We start from the raw sequence: 10,038 nt of genomic DNA, 5'->3' as shown, positions 1-10,038 counted from the left end.
CCTCCTCCGCAGCATTTGTATGGCTTTCCTGAAAATAGGGTCCTTCCAAGAAAAGACAAAAAAGAAAGTAAAAAATGCAGTCATTTTTAAGAAAAGTAAGTCAGACAAAAGATGGTGAAATGCTGGAAAAGAGGGTAAAAATATCATTTCTACTCATACTTCACCCAAACAAAAAAGGTAAACCTAGATAGTGGTCTCAGCTTTTTTTTTTTTTTTTTTTTTCTTTCTTTGCTTAACCACCATTCAGGTACTTGATGATCGATTGCTTTCTTAGCTAGACTTTATTTGATTTTATTGGTATTGAAAGATTCCATAACCATTTGGGGTCATCGATCATGTCACTAAAGTTTCCATGATTTGATTCTATACTTGTCTTTGAATTAATGTTAATCTTCCATTGCAATTAAATTCCAAATTGCATTGAAAAGAACCTTATTAGTGATGAACACAAAATCTGCATTTCAACTATCATGCTTTTATTAACCATACAACTCAAGAAGTAGTGATTTCTTTTTTGATCAAATCCATCTCTCCCTTCCTTTATGGAGAAGAACAAAAGGATAAATCAAAGGAATTTTGGGGTCTATGCATTGTTAATTATTTAGGAAAAAAGAAAAAAAAATCTTGAGATTGCACTTACTATATATATTTTAATGTAGTCCTTGCATTCTCTAATAAAAAGAAGAGAAGGAGAAAGATGGCATTCAAGGGAAGCAATCTAGAGCTAAATGAAGTACTTTTGAAACTTTTGGGCCTCTTTGGATGCCACCAAAATTGCTCCATATTTGCACATAATATTTTTAATTTAATCTTCCTTTTCAAAAAAAAATATTTTTAATTTAATCTTATTTGCCTAGGGAACATTAATGAAAGACTTGAAAGCTGGAAAATTATCTCGATTCGTATGTAGTAGACTAATGATCATGGATCTGGATGTTTTGAATCATCGACCAATTCGATGAATTCCCTATTCACCTTCGAGTTTGATGGTTCTCTCTTCTAATTCTAAAATTCCAAGAATTGTATGGTGTTGAAAGTTTCAGGGAGTGGGATCTCTTTGGATTTTATAGACAGACCCTAAAACCCTACACCTAAGGCCAGGTATGTAATTTCTTAATTTGTAAGGGACAAAAAATTGTTCAACCCATTGACCATTGCTTAAATTACCAACATAGCCATCCTCATTTGACAACTTCTATAAATCTACACAATGCACAAGCCTTTGATAGTTCCCAATTAATTCCATTTATCAAACCCCTTAACTTTGAATTGAGTCAAACAAAGGATTTTATATTTTCTAATTTTCCATATATTTTTGTGCTTCTTCAATTCAAAATGTTCCTTGACTTCATCAACCAAAAATTTTAATCGTTTTATAAATTCCCACGATGCAATTATATGAAAAAAATAAATATTTAATAATGTACTAATTTTATGAAAATTACATTACTTATTTTTCTTCCAAAATATTCCCATAAAAATTCAAATTTGGTCTAATTGATCACCAAGAATTATTAGAATAATGATATTTAATTATCATTAATATGTTGAGAACTCTCAAGACACTCAAATTAAATAGAATAGTTTAACATAAAATAATTGAGAATTCCACAATTGATTTATCAACTTTGATCGGAATATTGCAAGGAGCCTCAATATGGACGCAGTGCCCTATGTCGTATACTGAAGAGTTCACTACAACGGCTTTTCTAATTAATTAAATATACTGTGTACGAACTATGAGATCCCTCACACATGTGGGTATTTTACACGAATTGTGAATGAGCACATGCTAATGTGTGACACACTAAAACACCATCTATGTGCGTCCTCAAACACATAGGGTCAACAATCTTTAGAAGCCAATCTCGTCAGACAAACCCTAGCTGAACATTTCATATATTACATTCAAGACTAAAATTCCATCCGCAGGTCCCATGGTCCTATCACCATTGTGATGTGTTACATGGTCTTGTCCCGGCCCTTATTAGGTCAGTTCTCATTCTTGACACCACGCTTACCACGGAAATATAGGTTGAAACTGGCTAAGAGGATTTTCCAAGAGTCCTTCAATCACTAGACTAAGATGGTCTTGCAAGCACATAAAATGCCATAATTAAAACGCCAACAATTAAGGCCTCTTTGGAAGCCATTAAGTATATTAGTGTTAAGTTCTAATGCTAAGGAAACAAATATTTGTAAATAATTTGCATATAATCTGTTTTGTAAATGTTTCTTAGAGGTATCTAAATGGCTCTAGTTAATTATAATCTCCACCAAAACAATGCATTTAATGTCAAGCAGCAGAGAATAAATCATTTTCTACAAATGCATTGCATGTCAATCTTTATGTATTACTATGATTATATGACAAATCGCTGTATCCACTTTTAGATCATGTTTTTTGAAGTAATTTCCTCACATCTTCCTTGCATAATCAATTGCTACTTGACTTAATGTGATGTAGGACAATTTATGTAGATTTGTTAGTAAGTTTGAATTTCTAATTTTAGATAAGCTAAAATCCTTATGGGATAAGGATTAGTTACTATTTTAGTTGTGAAAAATTAGGAAACAAGATGGTCTATAAATATGGATATATGTGTATGTAGAAATCAAATCTTGGATGGAATAAAATTTTAGTATTTTTTTTTATCTTTTCCTTGTTGATTGAAGGAGTTTGTCTTATGAATTCCAGGGAGTTTTTGAAAGAAGACGGTGTTCTTCTTTAACGGGTTGAAGACAGTGATCTTCGCCTGTTTATGCACGCTTCCGCCGCGTCATAATGGGCCAGCAAGCTTATTTTCAACAATAAAATGGTCTACCACTTGAAACAAATATCAATCCCATCCTTTGACTTGGTTAGCATAATCGAAATTCTGAGTGGCTACAGCTTATGTCATGTTTGTATTGGATTTTGAGAATTGATTTTGAGTCGAAAACTGATTATTAGACTCAAAATTGCATTTAATTTTGAAACTTTAAATTATGAGAGTGGTAGTAGAATTGGGCTATCCTTTAATCTTTCAGAGGTTGTGGAGAGAACAAGTTGCACTATTTTTTCGATCACACGATGTCATTTCACAGTGGAGGACCACAAAGGCCTTTAGGTCTCACTTCTACATATGCATGGTATGTTATTATTGTGGACAAGGGAGCTCGTCGTGAACCCAGTTCCACCCACAAACAGACCATTTATGTGATCATATTGTCCACTTTGTCTAGTGATCATTTCAACCAGTCTACCCTACCATTTCACTGAATAATCTTAGCTCAATCCGAAGCCCATGCAACAAGGAAGAATACCCTACTTGGAAATGCTTCTAAATTCCAAACAGTACGAAATTACACCTTCCAAATGTGTCAAAAAACTTGATGAAAAAATATCATTGTTTTCATTAATTCTGCTTGGTTTTATAGACTAAGATTCCCATCTCTTGGAGTTTCATATCATTCCTTCCGTCTTGCACTAATTAGATGATCTTCACCGTGTATGATCTTCATTGTGTGATCAGATTGCTTTTTGCCCGATCAATGTTGAGATTATTCGTTATAAGCTCTTTTTCATCTGTCTTTTTAATCATTTATTACTGTAAACCCTGAACTATAAACCCTAAACTCCAAAAAAATTCAGGTTCTCATAGGCCAAAAATGGAGTGGATGATTGGACCACTCCTGACACCTTTTTTATATAAAGGTATGGATCCCAAGTCATGTGTCAATCATATTAGGCCAACTCTAGAAATTGTCCATTATTTAAAAAGAAATGATTTTGACACTCACTTGTTTTGATAATAATAATCTGCACTTTCACTACACGCTCTTTTTATTAACTTTTTTAGAATGTTAATAGCCTTTAATTTCTAACTAAAAAGGTATAAAATGAAGAGAAAAGTATAATTATTAAAAAAGGGAGTGTGGATATAAATTCCATATTAAAAGATAGAATCATGCATCAAAATCCAATTACTGTCCATCAAGGCCTTGTTTGGATTGCAAGAAATACATTTCGGATGGAAATTTTTTCTTCCTAAAATTTAAAGGGAAATGGTATTATTATGGTAAATTTAGAGGGATTGAATAGAGTTAGTTCAAGTCATCTTTTTTTATTTGTAAAATATTAAGAAAATTTATAAATATTTTTTCCTTTCCAAATTAAGAACTGAGGTGATCCCATCTGGACTGCATGAATTTTTATGAAAAGTTTGGGAAGGAAAAATATTTCTAAAATTTCCTGCTATTATACAAAGAAAGAAGAAGAAGAAGAAGAAAACTTGAACCGACCCTATTAAATTTTTACCTAGGGAACCTTCAATTTATGATAATATCCCTCTAAATTAATCGTAATCATATCATTTCCCCCTGAATTGTGAAAATGAAAAAAAAATTGCAAGAAATATTTTTCCTTCATAAGAGAGAGAGAGAGAGAGAGAGAGAGAGAGAGAGAGAGAGAGAGAGAGAGAGAGATCACATCGTCATAGGAGGAATATTTCATTACAAAAGACGACAAAAAAACATCTGACTTGAAGGCCTGGGAGCCTGACTGCAATGTGCCAACCACAATGCATCTATAACATCTCTGATTTGTTGCACCTCTGACTCTATCTTTTTTGAATTAAGAGAGAAAGGATTTAATCAATGCAGCACATAGAAAAATGCCAATTAACGCTCCATGAGACGAATGCCACCGCCCCGAGTAGGTAAAATGGAATAGATTTTTCCACCCTAAAATCAAAAGTAGAGCCTGTGAAAAATCACAATGCATGATTTCTCTGCAAATGTCCAATCTCCAAGACTTTCTTCCCCCGCTTGAGGAGTTGTGTATTTGGTTGTCTATTTCCTTTCTTCAGTTTGCTCTGTATTGTCTCCGTGTCTACCTCGGTCGTGGCTTATCTTTATAATAAAATCTCACCATTTCAAAAAAAAATGCCCAATATCCAATTAATGAAAAAATATAAAATAAAATGAATCAAAAGAAGGCTACCTAAGAAAACCCAATTGTAATTGATCATTAAACATCTCCATCTCAATTCTAATCTCCAATTAGAAAAATTTTATATAATAAAATGAATCAAAAGAAGGCTACCTAGCTAAGAAAACCCAATTGCAATTGATCATCAAACATCTAGATGTGATTTTTTTGCTTACATATAACTATATAAGTATGTTGTAATTCTTTTCTTCTGTTTGCTGCCTGTATTGGGTTTCTCTCACCACAAAGAAATTGCAGATTATCTGTCCAAAAGGGGAAAAAAACAGGAGAGAGATAAGTAAGAATAATGTCAACTATTTATAAAATAAAAAATGAAAGCATTGAAACCAAGAATAGGGACCGTTCGATCTGTTCATCTGCAAGGTCAATCACAAGAAGAAACAAAGCATGTTATTAATTATAAGAAAATCTAAAATGAAAAGATAAAAGATAAAATGAAAACAAGAGTTCTATCTCATAGTGCCGTGTATAGGAAACGTTGACCCAAAAACATTATCCCAATTGCACTGTAGTGCATACATACAAACATGTGTTTATATATAAGAGAGAGGAAGAAGAACCCATAAAAAAATAAATAAGAAGAAGTCCTGGATTGCCATCTTTTCCCACAGCTTTCTTGAACTTCTAGACAGTGCAAGAAAGAGAAGAAGTTCAAGAAAGCTGTGGAAAAAAATGGCCGGACTTTTGAAGATTCCCCTCTCTAAAAGAATCGATCATTCTCTCATTCAAAGGGAGAATGAGAGTCTTCAAACCATTAGTTAGAGAATAATGGTAGGTGTGTTTGTGTGTGAACTAGAGAGAGAGAGAGAGAGTAGCCCAACCAATTCTCATGGACCACTCTATGATCGTCAGTATTATGATCTCTTCCATCATTATATGCTGTGTTTTTCAGATAGAAAAAGAGAGAGAGAGAGAGAGAGACTTGGGTAGTGCGAGGTGGGGTAGATGCGCAGTGCAAGATGGGTGAAGGGGTGGAATTACTAAAATAAAGGGGGTGGCTGAAGGAAAAAAAGGGGGTGGGGAAAAATCTCTACGTCGCCCATCCCACTCACATGCCGCCATGTGATCCCGTTTACTCCCTACTCTGTCTATTTCTCTTTTGCTTTTTCGTTCTTCTCTAGAAAATTATACTTACTAGGTTTGGTGCATGACATGAGATACATCCCATGCTGTCGATGCCGTACACGTGGCAATGCGTGTGGTGATGATCCAGTTGAATTCATCAAGTGGGGCCCTCATGTCCGTTGGGCTATAACTGAAAAATCATGACGAGATTAATGATCGTCACGCCATATCTTTATACTTTTGCCGATTGAATGTTGATCGTTCGATGATTTCACGTTTGTTTCTTTTTTTAGGGATCTGTTTCTAAACCACCAAATTGGAATGCTATGATTCCCTATTCACATGTGGGCCCACCAAATCAATGGATGGAACAACATGGCATGGACTTCCATGCCAAGCCCCCGCCTCCCCACCATAATGCTTCTTTTTCCTCTCTTTTCCTTTGTTTTTATTGAACCCCTCTTTTGGTTGCCTCCCCTCGGTTGGAAAGGAAAACGGAAATGGAAAAGTATAAATATTATACCTTTTTTCATAATTTGCCTTCTTTTTTATGGAATTTCTTTTGTATTAATAATTCATTATTTAAACAGACAACAATTTGCCTCTCCTAATGATAATTCATTATTTAATCAGCCTTTAATCACTTTCCTTTACACTGAAGGAGGCAACCAAATGGAGTACGTCCAACAAGCGAAGGAAGTGGTTAAACATATGTAATTTACTAGATTTTATATGATTAGTGCTCGTGAGTCCAATATCTTCCAAAAAGTTCGGTGAGCACCCCGGCCTTCATAAGAAGATCCAAACCGTTCATTTGTTCGACCACATCGTAAATTAGGCTGTACCTTGAAAATCATGTCATTAGGATGACCCTAACCGTCCGATCTGTGTCGGGATTGTACATCGTGAAAACCTCTAGATAAGAGGGTTACGATCATCCTACGGAGATTATTTACGGGTACAACCTATTTATGCTGTGGCCCGACAAATTAAAATTAAAACTAATTGTTAGCACCCATCAACTCTATTGTTAATGATAATTAAAAAAGGAAAATATATTAATTTAAGGTATTTTTGAATGAGATGGTGGTGGACCACTCTTCTTTGCTTAGCTTTGATGAAATTCCACAAAGACACCCTATATATTGCCCATCCACGTCAAAACACCTATTCTACCTACTGTTGTTTATCAGTTTTTGCCGAAAAAGATGTATGCTATGCCATATTTAAATAGCCCCCTAGTCCCCAATTGTGGCTGTAATTGCATTGAAGCAATTATTATTTGGGCAAGGGAGGGGTGTAAATATCAATACGAGGACCCCTGTTAGTCCTGTAACGTGGCTATCAAATGGCGTAATGGATAGCGAGCTGCCTTTTTTCGTGCCCTTTAACGTAATAAACTCTTTTCCATCCAGCTTTTCGCGTTTACGAGAATTTTCACCTTCCGCTGCTGAGGAATGGATATTCCACTCCATTTTGTCTGTCTTTTTTAGAAATGGAAGTCATTTTCAAGAAAAGACAAACAAAAAAACCTGCAAAATTGCAGCTTTTTTCGGAAAAAGACAAGTAAGAGGGGTCGGAATGCTGGAAATGGCAGTGGAAATGTCATTTCCCTTTTAGTCCCTGTTTGTTTTTGGATTATGAGAATTGATTTTTAGTCCAAAAGTGATTAATTGACTCAAAATTAGACCCAATTTTGAGTCCAATAATCAGTATTGGATCAAAATCAATTCTCAAAATTCGAAACTAATAAGATCTAAGACACCATAAGCACGTCTAATTTTGAGTTTTCACCTTCTTTGGTCAGTAGAAAGAGACCCATTAGGCATCCGATGTGTAAGATAAAGGTCCACAAAAATCAAAGTTTTAAATTTTCCTGAGCAGAACCTCATACAAGTTGGATTGATGGGACTTCTTAATAAGCAATCATTTTAATTAAGGGATTTGCTAGGGTCCATCGCAAAAGGCAGTATGCGGCTGGTGTGTCACATGTCAGACCAGCCACCTCGTGAATGAAGACGACAACTTTTGTCTCCATTCACAAGTTGGCTGGTCTGACATGCGATAGACCCTGTGAAATGTCTTTTGCGATGGACGCTAGCAAAAAAAAAAAAAAAAAAAAGCGAAAGCGGCCCAGTGCACGAGGCTCTCGCGATTGCGGGGTCTGGAGTGTGGAGGGCTAGATGTATGCAGGCTTACCCTGCTTTGAGAGAGGTTGTTTCCGTGACGCTAGCAAGTCACTCTAATTTTATTTTTTCAAGGGTAAAAGAAGTTAGAGAGTTAATCTTGATAAAGAAAGATCAATAGCTGACCATGATTTTTGGTTCATTGATGGACCCTTGATTTGGTTGTTCAATATAATTATGTACCACTGAGAGGCTTAATCAACCCATCAGCATTTGTAGTCAACAAAATGAGAAAAATTATAATAAAATAAAAATTAAAAAAATTATAATAAAAAATCAATTCCAACCTGAGTGGAATTAGAATACCACCTCTTGGGGCGGGTAACAGATTTTAGCATTTCCTACCTCTATTTCTGGCCCGGTGTCAAATCCATCTACTTTCTTTTTGTTTTTTGAAAAATGACAAATTTATTGAGACTATGAAGATTACAGTGGGGACCAGTGGTCCCTACATTCATTACATAGAATCAACAAGTAAAAAGCCAGGATTATATTCCCGAAGGAAAAGCCAAGTTAATATTTCAGGACAACCTATCAGATCACCTCCTTTACCCGGACAGCCCAAAAACTATCCCTTGAAAAACTATATCTTCTACTATCATGAGAGGACTAAACTAAGTTTCACAACGATCTTCCACGGTGACTATTCGGTTTTTTTATCTGGGAACCAAATGCCCCAATCAGGTGGAATTGAAATCAGATCCCCATTCCAGCACTTGATTCAGTAATCCAAACGCATGCCAAAGGATTTGGTATAGGGTTCTCTGTTAATTTTCTCCAAGGCTTACCCTTTTTTTTCTCTGTGTGTCTGTGTGTGTGTGTGTGTGGAGGGGTGTGGGGGTGTGTGTGTGTGTTATCTCCTGGTAGCATGACGTGTATATTTTTGGCAAATTCGTTGTCTTTTCAACCGCCAGTATAAGGTGGAGCTGATTTGATACAACTAATGGAAGTGGCAATAGGTGTATATTTTTGGCAGATAACTTCTTGAGAGGTTGCACATGTTTTGATTTTCATGTATTATTTTAGGAAATGATATCGGTAAATGGCACTCCACACTTTATTAATCGCTTTTGAAATGGTTATGGAGTATCTTGGGAATTATAATAGCCTTAAGAAAAGGTCACAGATATTGGCACAACCATGTTTTGGTAATTGCACAAACTTAGCTTGTCTTCTCTTTCTTTTAATAGGCTTCAATAATGATAGCTTTTAGAAAACTGTAATAAGTTTTGGCAGGTGTTTAAATAATTAAAAACAATATAAGTTACTGCAATTATCAAAACATGGTAGTGCCAATATCAGTAGCCTAAGAGAAATATAAAGCAAAGATAAGAATGACATTTATTGAAACAAAGGAGTGCATGTATGAATTTCTTTTTTTTGTCTGGCTTATTTTTAGCCGCTTGTTTTCGGCGTCTATGCCTTGAATATAGCCCTTGCGGCTGATCAAGAAAATCTGGTATATTGGTGATGGCTTTGTAGTTTTTATTGTTCCTTATTTTTAATCAGCTTGATCTTTGCTCTTTTTTCTATAATAATGTTGGAGGTGAAAACTAGCAACCAGTCAAAAACCAACATGTAGCGCTCACAAGCTTAGATGCATTACGGGTAAGGGTAATTTCACGACTCTTCTGGAAGCCCTAGAAACCCTAGAACTACAACCCAAATTCACACCCGCCAAAGATAAACTTGAAATCCAAAATTCCAGGTAAGCCAGACAGTAGGAAGAGAGTCCCAAGAGGCAACTTTCCGAATTGGCTGAGAACTCTGCTGTATGAAAAGGGTACTATGGGC

The 10,038-nt window shown here is 35.4% G+C and overlaps 1 long non-coding RNA gene across 2 annotated transcripts; it reads right to left on the bottom strand.

Moving 5' to 3' along the window:
• Nucleotides 1-4,475: 4,475 nt before the first annotated feature.
• On the bottom strand, nucleotides 4,476-6,361 carry LOC143878278 (uncharacterized). 2 transcript variants are annotated; one of them, XR_013250915.1, is made up of 2 exons: nucleotides 5,149-6,361; nucleotides 4,476-4,907 (listed from the first exon to the last, which is right to left on the bottom strand). It is a non-coding gene; the product is annotated as an uncharacterized LOC143878278 (long non-coding RNA). The 2 variants fall into 2 exon arrangements; XR_013250914.1 differs by having other exon boundaries at nucleotides 4,476-4,893.
• Between the last annotated feature and the right edge of the window lie 3,677 nt (nucleotides 6,362-10,038).

The sequence above is a fragment of the Tasmannia lanceolata genome, unplaced genomic scaffold, assembly GCF_043159265.1.
Source record: "Tasmannia lanceolata isolate RefF3 unplaced genomic scaffold, GAP_Taslan_0.1 ptg000006l, whole genome shotgun sequence".
NCBI lineage: Eukaryota > Viridiplantae > Streptophyta > Magnoliopsida > Canellales > Winteraceae > Tasmannia > Tasmannia lanceolata.
This window is presented reverse-complemented; position numbering and strand designations above follow the sequence as displayed.